The following is a 14785-nucleotide window of genomic DNA, read 5'->3' on the forward strand; positions in this document are numbered from 1 at the left end:
GCCAAATAACACGTTCAATTAATATTTCCTTGTGGTTTGGGACAAGCTTTGCTGTTTGGAACAGGCCAGCAACAGGTACCACTCAGCAAATCCATTCCTCTGGTAACATCACTGTGTGTGCTCACCCATGGATGCAGGAGGAGTAAAAATACAGTCCCAAGGGCTCAGGGGCTTAGATTATACATAGAGATATATATATAGATAGACACACAATGCCAAGGAGTACTTCTTTCCAGTAAATACAAATATCCACAACACCAAGGAGTGTGACACTGTCACTTCTTTAACTGTAAAGGACACTAAAGAACTGTTTTAACCCCAAGATTCAGCTGGCACAGCAGGGCAGTGAGCACTCAGGTTTTTATGCCCTGAAAGGAGCATCACTTCAGCACACACTTAGAGCACTTAACCCACACAGATCCAGGCTGAGCTCGGGAAAACACGAGGACAACCAGTCCCACTGAACTTACAAAGACAGGCATGGCAATGGAACACTGGAAGAGGAAGGAAAACTGGCCTAGAATATTTGATTCTATCACATATTATGTATTTGGGAGCAAGTTTTTGTCTCAACACTTGGTTTGGGCCCGTTCCTGTGTAGAAAGTTTGCAGCTTCCCCCGATTTGAAAGCTGCACATTAATCCTGAGGGCAAGTTTCAGGATCACAGACACACCTTAGGCTGGTTTTGGAAGGCCTGTTGCATAGAAAGTACAAACCATTTCAAAGAGGGATTAAGAGGGCTAACTACCCTGAACCCACGGACTCCTGGGCAGTTTTAACCTTCATTTTTAACAAGTCCAGCTCCTCACCCCTGCAGCTCAACATGAGACTGAAGGGTGAAGACTCACCTCCACCTTTCCAGCAGCTATGAACAGGCAGCTCCTGGGCTTCCACTTGAGAAAATCCTTCCCTGTGATGGGGTGAGGCCCTGGCACAGGTTGCCCAGAGAAGCTGTGGCTGCCCCATCCCTGGAAGTGTCCAAGGCCAGGTTGGAGCAACCTGGGCTAGTGGAAGGTGTCCCTGCCTGTAGCAGGGGTTTGAATGAGATGAGCTTTAAGGTCCCTTCCAACCCAAACTATCCCATGATTCTGTGGCAGAAGGAGAAGAGAAAAACAAGCAAAAGGGCTGGAATTCCCATGAGCTCAAGCTGCTGCTTTTGAGGAGAGGGCAAACCACAAGGCCACTGCTCATGGTGAAAGCACAACAACCTGCCAGGTTGGACAAAGCTTCCATCCAAAACCTTCCCTAACCCAGCACAGGTCCATGGGACCTGCAAACCTATCCCAATCCAGATGCTCCAAGGGTTCAGGAGGCAGCTTGGAATTCAAGCCCCTAAGGATCTGGGCAAACCACATTTCTTCAAGACAACCCCCCAGCAATCTGCACCCACCTAAACATCTCTTACCAGCTCCTGTTACCAGGTAACTCCCTCAGGAGTTCATCATCAGGTGTCTGTAAACACACCACTCCTACTTCAAAAAAACAAACAAACAAACAAACAAAAAAAAACCCAAAAAAAAAACAACAAAAAAAGAAAACAACAACCTAATGTTTGTTTTTACTCTTTTGGTGGGTTTTTTTTTACCTTGTTTGTTTGTTTGTTTTACTGCAATGTTGGTTTTACCTTTTCAGCAGAGTTGCATCTTCACCAGCAAAGAGATTATGAGAGAAACTACTTTTCCTATTTTCAGAGACTCATGGAATGGTTTGGGTGGGAAGGGAACTTAAAGCCCATTTGTTCCATCCCCCTTCCACCAGCCCAGGTTGCTCCAAGCCTTGTCCAATATGGCCTTTTTTCATTTTGCCAGTGATTCATCATGAAAAGGCAAGTAACAAGTGAAACTCAGCTCCACTAAGGAGTTCACCTGCATCCCACATCAGGATCTTGGTATCCTCCACCTGCCATCTCCTCACTGGACACTCCCTGGGCTCCTCAAGAACTTCACTGCTTTCCCTCCCACCTGCCAGTTTTCCTCTACTTTAGTCTGTTTAGGAGGAGTACAAGGAACACAAGCTTTTTATGTGCTTTTCTTCCCTGTCTCCGATCCCATTAAGCAAACGACCTATTCCTCTGGTACTCTGAGGTGATTTTCCAAATGCTTTTCCCCTTCCTAAAGCCAAGCCCTGAAGCAAAACCAAAAAAATACTAGAGGGTGGCAAAGTTAAGATCTTAAAAGATTTAGCTGCCGTTTTTTTGCACCAAGTTCTGACCACCGAGGGCACGGTTTAGTGTCAGCGAGGGGAATCCGCGGGCCGCACGTGCCGGGAGGCGAAGGGAAACACGGAATCCTGGAAAGCCGCAGCTTCCACATTTCGCTTTCTCCAGAAAATCTGCAGTCGCTAAAACTTACTCTTTCTAACTGGGTGGCATTTTACATTTCCAAATGTAATTGAGTGAGCGTGTTGCCATGGTGACGGCAGGGTTCTGCAATAACTTTGTTGCCTCGTAATTGCTGTATATTTGTATACAAGCAGCTGAGCTTTCTTAATTCCAGTGCCCTCAACTCTTCCCCAGCGAGGCTGCTGCAGCTTTTTAGGCTCAGAACTCCAAACAGTGGTGCTGGAAACATCAGAAACGATTAAAACTCAGCGCCGCGACCGCATCACACACACACACACACACAAAACCACCACGGAGCCTTGCCAAGAACCAGATTATTATATAAACTTCAGAGCTCCCGAGCTTTTAAAAATGTTGCCGTTACAACAACAACAACAAGAAAAAAAAAAAAAAAAGCCCAATTCAGATAATTAACTCCAGGTAGCTTTTGGCAGCGGGAGAAGCACTTTGAGGGCAGCGAGTGCAGCACGAGTCCCATGTATTGACAGGCCGTGATACCAGTAAATCAAAATGCACTGGCCAGGGGGATTATTCCCTCAGGAGCGAAATTCGCTGTGGTTCCCGGGGCCAAAATAATACTTGCTCCATCTTTTCAGCCTCAAATCAACTGTGGGAAACGAGCACGGCAACGAGGTGCCTGTGGTGGGATCAAAGGGGAAGAAACGGGCAAGAAACGAGAGCACCGATATCCCGCCGCACGCCCCATCGCAGATTTTAACAAGCCATTTTCACACCCTGAGTCCACCCACACCTTTCCAACACCGACCCCCCACTCCTCGGGAGCGTTTTTAGAGCTCTAATGCAGCCTGGAATATGAGGCAAGGCTGGAACGCGACGGCGAGGAGCCTAATTGATGCGAATCCGCCGAAACAGCCTTACTGCCAAGCGAAAAAACCACCAAAAAAAAAAGCACCTCTTCCACTATCAGCAAACGGGCGCACGACACAATTACGCAAGTGCTTTGAGCGAAGGGCAGGTTCCCTTCCCTCCAGACGCTGCCCAGCGTCAAATGATTGTTATGGAAATCCATCTGCTTACCCCTGAGCTGCCAGGGGGCCGCGGACAACATTTGGGGAGCGGGGAACGTTCCGGGGAGCGCCGGGATCGCGCAGCATCTTCCCTGATAAATCCCTGCAGCAAAACCCACACGCGGCCGCCGGGCAGCACCTCCCTCCCCGCTCCTCGCCAGCCTCAAACCTCCTCGTTTGGGGTTCATTTCGCCCGGCGTGCAGCTTTGGGGTGGTTTTGCCCCCCCCCCCGGTTCACCCAAAAGGTGAGTTTTGGGAGATGAAGCTGCAGCCCCGGGCCTCGGACCTGTCACTGCCACCTCCGGGCTCGCGGGGAGCGCATCCCGTGTTTAATCCTCCCGGGCGCAAGGAAAAAGCCATTTTTGGTGGTTTTTCTAAGGAGGGGGTTCGAGGCCGCGGGCCCGGCGGGAGCGCGCAAACTTTCCGCAAGTCCCGCGTTATTCCCGGGATAAGGAAACAGGAGGAGCAGGGAGGGGGGGCAGGGATGGAAGGACTGACCCCCGGGCCGCGGCCCGCTCGGCGCCGCAGGGCCCCGCCGCGGGCGTCGCCGCCGCCGCCGCAGGGCCGCGCCCGCCCCGCCGCCCCCGGGGCCGGGCCCCCGCGCTCCGTCGCTCCCGGTCACTCACCGCCGCCCGCATCGCCCCGCCGAACCCCGCACGGACCGAGCCCCGCACGGACCGAGCGCCGCCGCCGCCGCCGGGGACGAGGCGGAGCCGCGGCCGCCCGGGAGGGGCGGGGCCGGCGCGGGCGCTGCCCCCGCCCCCTGCGAACAAGCCCCGCCCTCCCCATTCACAAAAAACAGGGGCCCCGCGCGATGATTGGGCGACGGCGCTGCCCGTCACGCCCCCCTCCTGGCCGCGCCCCGCCCGCCGCCGCGCGCCACGCCCGCGCCGCGGTGATGGCGCGCGGCGGGCCCCGCCCCCCCCGGCGCCGCGCCGCCCAATCAGCGCGGGACGTTGGGGGGGCCGCGCAGCTCAAATCCGCCCGCCACCGCCGCCGATTGGCTGCGCCACCTGCCCGTCACCTCCTCCTCCCGCCCCTCGCCCCCTCCCCCGACCCCACGGTGCGTGCGCGGCCCCCGGGAGCGGCTCGCGGCGCAGCGCGCGCGGCCTCTTAAAGGGCCCGCGGCGCGGGCGGCGCCGGTACGGCCTTGGGGGCGGCGGCGCCGCGGACTGACCTGTGCGGCGGACGAGGCGGGGAAGCGGCGCGGCGGTGGGCTCCCCCCCCGGCGCCGAGCGCGCCACCGACGGACTCAGCCCGTGACGGGACCCGCCATCTTGGAATTTATTTTTTCCCCCCCCACCACCCCCCCGGATGGGTAGTCACGTGGCGCAACCATTTTCGCGCCGCGGCCAATCAGGACGCGCGGGTTATTTATAGCCCAGCGGGGGGAAGGGAACCAATCCGGCCCCGCCCCGCGCTCTCGCCCGGCTCCGCCCCGTGGCGCGCGGCCCGTCGCCATGGCAACGGGGGGGCGGGCCGGGTCCGCCATGTTGGCGCTGCGCCCGCGGCCCCTCGGGGGTCCGGGAATGGGAGCGGGATCCGCGTCCCTGAGGAGCCCGGCACGGGGCTTGGCACCCCGCGGAGGGGCGGCAGCCCACACGAACTACGATCCCTGCTAGATACACAGTGCCGTAATCAAATAGGAAACTTTTTTTTCTTGACCCGGTTTTCCGCACCCAATCCCGAAGGGCTGTTTTGTTTTATCCGTCAAGCGTCGTCAATAAGACCGGCGAACTGCTGAAATGAGGGATAAAAAGGCAAAAGGGGCAGGGCATGGTTCAAAATCTTTGCCTGAATTGCCAAGAGTCAATAAGTAAATAAACATAAAAAGGAATTGTCCTGTACTTACCTCTACCTCTGTTTTCCTTTCAACCATTCAACATTTAACTGATTTTTTGGTATTCTGAGGAGTTACCCCATTGAACTTCGATCAATGCACTGCCTGAAACTCCCAAGTCCCGCTTCAAACATTCCAGGTCATGGGAAGCAAAATATTTCAGCAACTCAGGCGAGAAAGTGAGACGGGATCCCATGGGAACATCCCACCTGAGATGCTTTAAATACTCGGCTCCTTTTCCCAGAGATGCCCATCCCTGGAATCCTCCAAGCCCAGGCTGGATGAGGCTTTGCTCAACCAACCTGGGATAGTGGAAGAGGGACTTCCCACTAAAGCTTCCGAGGAGTTTCTTCCCATCCTTGCCTGAGAGAAGCTGAACCACGACATTCCCGCTCGTAGGCAGCCATCCCAGCCCGCTTCTGCTGCGTTTGATTAATTGGCTCTCGCTAAATTGTTTTTAAAACTTCCAGATTTCCCTTAAAGAAAAAAAATGAACTCGTGTCGTTCAGCCATCTGGATTTACATAAATTCTGGGACCTGATGGGAATCACTAACAACTCTGTCCCTCCCTCAAAATTTGCATGTACGTGGTAGTATAGAAACACTGCTCCTTTTTCCTTTGACTTTTTTGGGACGTTTTCGTTTGAAAGGGCCACCCTTATAAAAATCCTTGGAATATTGATCCGACCCTTACAGTTGCTTTTTTCCCCATGCTGGGAACAGGCTCCCCAGTGCAGTGGGCACGGCCCCAAGGCTGCCAGAGCTCAAGGAGTGTTTGGACAATGCCCTCAGGGACAGGGTGGGATTGTTGGGGTGTCCTGGGCAGGGCCAGGAGCCAGACTGGATGATCCATCAATAATTTCCTCATCCCTAAAAGTGCTCAAGGCCAGGTTGGAGCAACCTGGTCTAGTGAAGGTGTCCCTGTCCATGGCAGGGACATCTAATTCTGTTGGAATTAGATGAGCTTTAAGGTCTCTTTCAACTCAAACCTGTTCTGGGATTCTGTGATCCCTGTGGGTCCCATCCAGCTCAGGATGTTCTGGGATTCTCTACCCTAGTGTTGGCAGAGGTCAAAATGACTCCGACAGTTCCACCTGTACAATAACATCCCTTTAACTTTAGCTTCCATCTTACTTTATTTTTAAGAGATTAATTTATTTCTGTCAACTTGCAAACATTACATTCTGATTATTCTAAGCTCGAGCCTACAGGCATCATGGCCTGCCCTGGAGCCCAAAATTTCGGGCTATTCTCCCTGTGATACCCACCTGAGAACACCACTGGCATTAAGAACACTGCTTCTACCTAAAGCTGAAGCCTTTTTTTGTTTCATTTTTAGCTCCTGTGGGCTCGTGGGCTTGTTTGTTGTTCTTTGGTTGATGAGGTTTTAGGTTTCCTCGCATGGTTGTTCTGCTCTCAGTGTTCGGGGCCAGCTCGTGTGCTCAGATAGATGGATGGAAGTGTGTATAAATAATCTTTAAATTATTTTTAAGTGTCGGGAGACCTATGGGTGGAAGGCCTTTAGGACTAGAAGGTGACTAATGCCAGCTGTGACAAGGGAATATTTGCTGAGGAATCCGATGCTGGGTGGTCAGTGTAGGACCCACCTGTGGCAGCCAAGTGAGTGTCTGCCCTCTCTTGTCCCCATTTCCACTCCAGAATTTAGTCCCAAACCCACCAAATATGGGTTACAACCAGTATTTTGCCTAACTGGTCGCTGAAGCTCCTAAACACAGCCCTACCTATGTCCCCTGTCCCCATTCCCCCATCACTAAGGGCTGGATGTTGAACTGCAGACCTGGTCCCTCTGCGCTGCTGAAGTAGTTTCAAAAGAGGAAACATGAGAAGAAAACTGTGCCCTAAAAGTTGCCAGGGAGTGTAAGTTTTATCTTCAAAATTTGATTGATACCCTACTAGTGGCTGTGGGTGTGAATTATGTGTCTCTATTAATATCCAGTCTAGGCTAACCTGTGCATAATGACAGAAAATTAAACCTTTGTCATTCTTCATGTAAATTAGACCTCAGAGATTCACAAGGAAAAGGATTCTTCCTATATGTTAAATCCAACATATTGGCTATAGCTGTATATAGTCTGTTTTTACTGTAATTGCAGCTGAAAAATTTACTCAGAAGCCATTTCAAGCAAAAAATAAAAATCTAAAAAAAAAACCCCAACCTTGGCAGAGCTAATTCATAAAGATTTAAATAAAAAGCAATTACAGAACTTCCCGCCTACCTCCACTTCATCTTTAGCTGAACTCCTTGTTTGTCAGGAATGGTTCCATTTTTTATGTTCTTAAGCAGGAAACAGCCATCACAACACTCCAGCTTAATTTCCCTCTCTAGTCACACGGAGCTGCTGAAAGTAAAAGAGGTGTCTCAGCTTTCCACTCTGATCCTGCCTCTGCATGGCCTAAAAAAAAGGAGGATAAAGTGAGGAAAAAAGCCAAGAGGAACTTCCTCTGGAGCCTAGACGACAAGGACCCACTCCAAGTGCCGGTGCCACTTGGTTCCTTGGAGAAAGTCAAACCTAGACACAAGTCCCTACCTAGTGACTGCTCCCTCTTCTTCGTCCTGATCCAACAGTCCTCATCCCTCCTGTCCCTTGGTTTTCCTGTCCCACCCATCACCCTTCTTTGCTTTATCTCCCACTCCCATCTGTTCTCTATCCTTCCCTCAGCACGTTATTTCCTCCTTCCTGCCATCAAAAGAAAACCCAAACCCCAGCAAGCCAACATGGAGCAGAGAATGTTCAATTCACATCGCCCCACTCCTGTGTTTGCCACCCCAGTACCTTTACTTTTGTGCTTTGTATTGTTTTTCCTGGTGAATTTTGCTCCAGCTGGGACTCCTCCTTCTATCTTGGTACAACAACCTCTTGCAGAGGTGGACATTTCTTGTTTCCCGTGCTGCCAAATCCATCCCCTGAGCAGTCCTGCCTGGCTCAGTGGAGCTGTGAAGGAGAACAAGGTGGTTCTCCTCCACTTTTGAGGCTGATGAAGCCTGGCTTTGGCTGTAAAAGCCATTTTCCAGCTTGTCTGCACACCCAACACTTCATCAAGTCTTCAGCACTCAAGGCCTGAAAAGCTTAAACTCTGAAGCAATAAGAGCCAGACTCTGAGAAACAACTTATTGCTGTTGGTTTGGGCAAAATCAAGTCCCTGTCCCCCACTTGGGGGGAAAAGAAAGCAAGGAGTGAGTGAAGCTCAAAGTGAAGGTCACAATGTAAATTTTGCTCTCTTCTCCATGCTTACTTTCCTCCCCCCCCTTTTTTTTTTTATTTTGCTGATTGGATTGTTATGGCAGTCATTTTACAATGACTAAGTAGAATGCACTTTTACATTAAAGTTCCTGGCTAAAATTTGATTTTTCTGGATTTTCCAAGTTTCCTATTTATTTAGCAGCTTTGCTCTCAACTATATTATAGAATATCCTGAGTTGGAAGGGATCCACAAGGACCATCATTCTTTTATGCAGAGAAGAATTATTCTGTGGCCATTACAAACCACTGTCCAAAAGTTCTTACTGTGTCATCATCCCTCTTGATTAAAGGGAAGAATTAAGAGTATGAAAGAAGTCTCTTTTCCCCTTCGACCGTCTTTTTACTTCAGTCAATTTTAGTAGCACACAAAGGCTTAAATTTAGATAAAACCAAGAAATAAGTCTAAAATTAATACTGAATCTTGCTGAAGTCGTGGCTACAATAACTGCTGGATTTCACTTTGCTTAACCAGTGATTGTTTTCTGATTTTTAATAGTAAAAATAAGGGAGATATGTATCAATTTATGACATTTAGTTCTTTGAATTTTCCTCCACAGCAGCTGCTGGGAGAAAAACGTGGGGTGTGTCTCTATAGTGGGAACCTCGGGGGAGATATTGATTCATTTTTTTTCTCTTCTATCTCTTTCAACCAGAAAAACAAAACAAAAGACATCATACAGGGTGAAACCCAATTAAAATCTAAATAAATGTAAGGAACAAAGGAGAAAATATATATATATATAAATAAAAATATATCAGCTTGGCCCCTGGGTGTTGGTTTTACGTGAAGATCCTGACTTGCAGCTGAATGACTAGTAGGATATTTTTCTACTGAAATATTGATAGTAGATTACACTAAACCACAAACTATCTCCATAAAGCCCATCATTTCTAATCCTAATGGTGTTTTCTTTCCCTTGGCTGACTCCTACATTCATGAGATGATGGCTTTATTCTATCTGGGGGAAAAACTTTTTACCATACAGCTAAATTAACTTGTCAAAAGACTTCAAACTTCGGAAGCTTTTACAGCTCGATTCAGAGCTATTATTCAGGATTGAATGAGAAGGCTGTGGACTGTAAAAGCTGGCAAAAAAAAATAAATAATAATTTTCAGCAGCATTCAGGGGTTGAATGGAAGGTTTACTTTTTGTTCAGGTGGTGTGTGTTTCATTGAGCTGCCTTGGAATAGCCAGATTTTTGTATTTTGAGGCAAAATGCTGCTTTCTGCTGCTCTGGAAGCTGTGCCCCAGCCCGTGCTCTTTCACACACACTTGGTTATATTTAGTTGGTGCCAACCTAAATAAGTGTCAACCGGCTCTCCAGAAATGTGGGGAGCACAAAAGAGCCCGGCCAGCCGCTAAATTGAGGCAGAGCAAGAACACAATTAGACTTATTTTTATCCTTTTCTTTTAAAATCAGATCACAGACTATCTCCCAGTCAGCTCCAGCTTTCTCATGCAAATAAAACTGCCTGGCTTCAGGAGCAGCAACTTTTAGATTTTTACAGACAAGTAGCAGCTGGCAGAGCTTGTGCTTGGAGCCTTTCCTGTCGTGGATCCAACCTACTTTGGGACAAAGCTGGGATAAAAAGCCAAGCCAACGACTGCAGCCCCCGGAAGGGAACCCAGGGCCCTCTGGGAGAGCGTGCAAATGGATTCAGGATGTAGCAGGATGGGATCCACAATGGCCAGCGTGGCAAGTGGCCTGGATTCGGCATGTTTTGGATGCAGCTGCCTGGAGCTGGTCCACTGGGAATGCTGAGCACAGGAGCAAGTCTTAAATCCGGCTTGTCACCAAGGCTGCGGGGAGGCTGTGCCACCCCCTGGGACCCACAACTCTGTCTCTCTCGTTCAAAAACCAAATCAGAGGCACTTGACTGTTTTCAGAGATACCCAGAGCTTGCAGAGGGCACATATCCAAGGAATGGGGGAATCCAGGGTCACATCCCTCTTCTGCCTGGCAGGTTCCTCCTCTCTACGGACCGTGGTCGTGACGGCACAGGAGAACGTCCCTCCCACTGCAAAGACAGGCCACTGGGCACAAAGATGTGCAGGATGCACGAGATGAAGAGCAGACAAGACTTTAACTTCCTTGGCTGCTCTAGGCAAGGCTGAGAAATGTTTAGGGTCTGGAATATCATCAGAGAATCCCAGAATGGTTGGCGTTGGGAGGGACCTCAAAGCTCATCTCTGTCCATGGGCAGGGACACCTTCCACTAGCTCAGGTTGCTCCAAGCCCCGTCCAACCTGGCCTTGGACACTTCCAGGGATCCAGGGGCAGCCACAGCTTCTCTGGGCAACCTGTGCCAGGGCCTCCCCACCCTCACAGGAAAGAATTTCCTTCTAAATCATCTTCCTGTCATCTGAGTTTAGGCTGGTTTTGAGAGAATCGGCAGCATAGCACCAAGGGGTTTTGGGGCTTGGCACTCCGGAAGCCAAGCTCTGGGGAGCACTTAATTGCTGCCTCTTTAATAAAGTAGCGACCTCCTGTAGCTTGGGAAAGCTCATCTCTGAACATGGGTTACTAAAAGAAACCTCCCTGTATTATTGGGTCTGGTCTCTGAACGTGCCTTCATCCTGCAGCTGTAAAATAGGAATATTACTGTTTCCCTTCCTGAGAATAAGATGGGAATAAAGATGATGTGTGGGGACAAAGTTGCATGGACCTTTCAAATCCCCAGCTTCTTCTCCCTCTGTTTTGTTGTTTTAGGGGTTATTTAATCTCTTTCCAGATGGGTCACAGCATTTCCTGAATACCAAAAGCTATTAAAAGGCACCAGTGCTTTGCATTTGACAAAACCTCAGTGGACTTGTTTTCCCTTTTCCATGGCAAAACCAAAAGCACAGAAAGGGCTTTCCACTAGAAAGCCCTAAAAGATCTCAAATTTTCTTTATCTGCTTCTCAGGGAGCAGTCACCAGGGTGTACCAGCTTTTCAGATCAAACCTTCCTGCTGCACATCCAATAAAGGGACGAGAAGACAGGCACAGAAAGGAGGAACACGTGAGCAGAAGCATCAGCTGGATGCACCCAAAAAGCAGAACAGAGCATTGGAATAAAATACAGGAAGGAGCAAGATCTGTTCATGCTGAGTGGGGAGGCCCTGGCACAGATTCCCCCATCCCTGGAAGTGTCCAAGGCCAGGTTGGACGGGGCTTGGAGCAACCTGGGATAATGGAAGGTGTCTCTGCCCATGGCAGGGGGTGGAATGGGATGAGCTTTCAGATCCCTTCCAACCCAAACCATTCTATGATTCCATGGATGTGACCTGAATTTGCTCCTAAAATAATCCAGCAAATCTGAAAGTTGAAGCCTGGAGCTCACGCTGGGAGGCTTTCTGTGGCTATTCAGGCCTTGTGCTGAAACACGTCTGCAGCTCACTGCTGCAGCACCACTGCAGCTCTCGGGGCTGAACACAGAGGCATCTAAAGAGCAAAAGTGCTCAGATCCTCAGCTCTCCTCCTCCTCCTCGAGATTTTGTTTCCCAATGCAAGTTCCTTAAATGTTGCATCTTCGAAATTCATGTTCCTTATGGGCGTCTTCACCGAGTTCTCAAAAAGCATCACAGCGGATCAAGATGTTTCACCAGAAGTACAAGTGTCCAGAATAACAACAGGGGCTGGTGGAAAATGGTATCAAAATCATGAAAGGAATGTCTGAAAAGTCTGGAGAGTTACACTCAGCCCCAGTTCGGCATTGTTACATAGTTGGGTGGGACTTTGGAATCCAGCACTCATTTGCAGATATGTTGTTTAATAGAAAGGTAAGAAGTGAATTCTGAGCCGTTAATGATAAAAATAAAATGTATTAGGATGAGAGGTCAGAGGAGTCAACACCTCTGCTGCCCTAGAAATGTCTGTGCATGTGACTACAAAACACAGGCAGAAAGGACAGATACTTCCCTCTTCCAGGATCACTGGGCAAGATCAGGCCTGCAAAAGACCAGGAGGTCCCTCTCACTTTTTTTTAACAAGAAAAAAGGGAAGAAAAAAGGCAGACTTCTCATCCTGGAAAAGAGCAGATAGCAGGAACCCCATGGTTTCCTGGACTGGATCCAAGGACAGGAGTGAATGCGGGAGAGTGGGAACTCTAAGGGAAGAGTTGTTTCAAAAAGCTGCAAGGCAATGGGGACCAGCCCAGAAATGGAATGTGAGGAACTGAGATACAGATCAATAATACCTCCACTGCATAATAAGGACCGGGTATTTTTCCTTTTGGGAAAGGAAGAGTTTGCAATAGGAACCTCTAGAGCTGATGTTGCAATGGCACTGTTGGATTGGTTTGGGTTGTTCACACTGGGATCCTCTGGCATCCGAAGAGCACCCAGGCCTTGGGTCATCCTTATCAGGAGCTTCCTATGACGTTGTTGCATATTAAAGACTCACTTATTAACACTGATGGGAATGTTTGAAACATCCCACGTTAGCAGGATAACATGGATAAACTCTGGGAGAGCTGACGGACTGGCTGAGAAACAGGAGTATGACAAAAAGACCCTTTGCCTTGGACCAGAACGAGGGGCAGGGCTTGTTCTGGCTCATAGAGACTAAGATGCAGAGATCATGTGGTGGGAAGCACAGTGGTCCAAAACTGGGGTGTGCTTCTGCATAACTGAGGACAAGAGAGAAGGTGTTTAGAGCTTGTTTTTTCTGCTTATGTGGGCAAGTAAACCACAGAATCACAGAATGGTTTGGGTGGGAAGGGACCTTAAAGTCCATCCCATTCTACCCCCTGCCATGGGCAGGGACACCTTCCACTAGCCCAGGTTGTTTCAAGCCCCATCCAACCTGGCCTTGGACACTTCCAGGGATGGAGCTGCTGCAGCTTTTCTGGGAATTCCATCCCAGACCCTCCCCACCCTCACAGCAAAGAACTCCTTCCCAATATCGCATCTCTCCCTGCCCTCTGGCAGTGGGAAGCCATTCCCCCTTGTCCTGCCTCTCCATCCCTTGTCCCCAGTCCCTCTCCAGCTCTCCTGGAGCCCCTTTAGGCCCTGGAAAGGGCTCTCAGATCTCCCTGGAGCCTTCTCTTCTCCAGGTGAGCACCCCCAGCTCTCCCAGCATGTCTCTACAGGAAAGGTGCCCCTGTCTTATCTCCAGCACCAAAGAACACTTTTCATCACCTTGCTCTTGGTAAATCCAGGCAGCTGTTCCAGGGGAAATTACTTGGTAAATTATCCACAGTGCTCCAGATGCTCTGCTGTTTATTTTGGTCATATATTTCAAAGAACAGTTTCTCCAGCAAACAGTGGAACAGCTGTGGCTGATGAAACTCCTGGGTGCCATCATTATCCTCTTTTTCCTGATAGAGACTGTCACAGATTTACCATCGAGTTTTGGCCTGGATGCTGCTGCTCTACAGTCAGCCAGAAATAAAATAGAACTGGATATCCTTAACGTGATAAAAGAAGGATTGTCAAGGTTGAAAAACTAATGGAATTGCAGTTGTTCAGACCAGAGGAAGGAGCTGTGTCCAGCACAGGTACAGGATTATACTTTGGATGTGACTGTATTGCTGGAGATCCCTTTCTCCCTTGCTTGCCCATAGGGATCTTGCCACAAAACTTGAGGGGTTTGGAAGGTGGGCTCCTGTGCCACGATGAAAGAAGTTCTCTGAAGATCTCTCAGTGTTTCCGAACTGAATTCCCAGGAGCATCCATCAGCCTGACTCTCTGCAGAACCATCACTGACGTCACACTCCAAAAATCTCTCCTGAGGTTTTATCTCGTACAGAAACCAAAACCAGACCTGGAATCCTCTTTTAAAGCATCCTTAGTCTGTAAGATGGAACTGTACAGCGTGCGAGGTACAGCTCACACCTTGGGCAGAATACTTGGAATCATGGAATCACTGAGGCTGGAGAAGACCTCTGGAAACATTGAGTCCAACCGTTCCACGGCCAGCACGCCCCAAATGCCACATCCACACATTCTTTGAACACCTCCAGGGACGGTGATCCCACCACTTCCATACATGTCTGCAAAGCAACTTACCCCCCAAAACCCCCCTTTCCAAGCAGTGAATCCCTGGCTCCTACAAGCCCACAGCCTTTGGCCTTGGGTTTCCTCTCACACAAGCAGCAGCCCCTCGCAGGGCGAAGCTCCCGCCGCCTGCCTCACCAGCCCAGCTCAGCAGCAGCCCTGAAGGCTTAATCCTAAAATTGTAGGGCTGTTCAGGCCCTTCCCCGAGGAGTCAATGGGGTCTGTGTGCTGTGTGCTGGCGGGGGTGCCAGGGGAAGTGGTGGTTTGGGTGATGCCCACACCTGACCGCCGGCAGCTGGAGCCGCACCGCCGCTCACCCCCGAACCACGGC

At 49.8% G+C, this 14785-nt stretch overlaps 1 protein-coding gene across 5 annotated transcripts in view; it reads right to left on the minus strand.

Moving 5' to 3' along the window:
• Positions 1–4681, minus strand: part of HDAC4 (histone deacetylase 4) — a 195567-nt gene extending 190886 nt beyond the window's left edge. For 4 of the 5 annotated variants that reach the window (XM_051791018.1, XM_051791016.1, XM_051791017.1 and 1 more), the window contains exon 1: positions 4548–4681. The gene's annotated coding sequence lies outside the window, so the exon portion shown is untranslated. Of the gene's footprint in view, positions 1–3996; positions 4100–4547 lie in introns of those variants that run through there. The other variant, XM_051791015.1, reaches the window with a different exon arrangement.
• Positions 4682–14785: the final 10104 nt, after the last annotated feature.

This window comes from Manacus candei, unplaced genomic scaffold (assembly GCF_025592945.1).
Source record: "Manacus candei isolate 608988 ecotype Guabito, Panama unplaced genomic scaffold, ASM2559294v1 h1tg000029l, whole genome shotgun sequence".
Classification (NCBI taxonomy): domain Eukaryota; kingdom Metazoa; phylum Chordata; class Aves; order Passeriformes; family Pipridae; genus Manacus; species Manacus candei.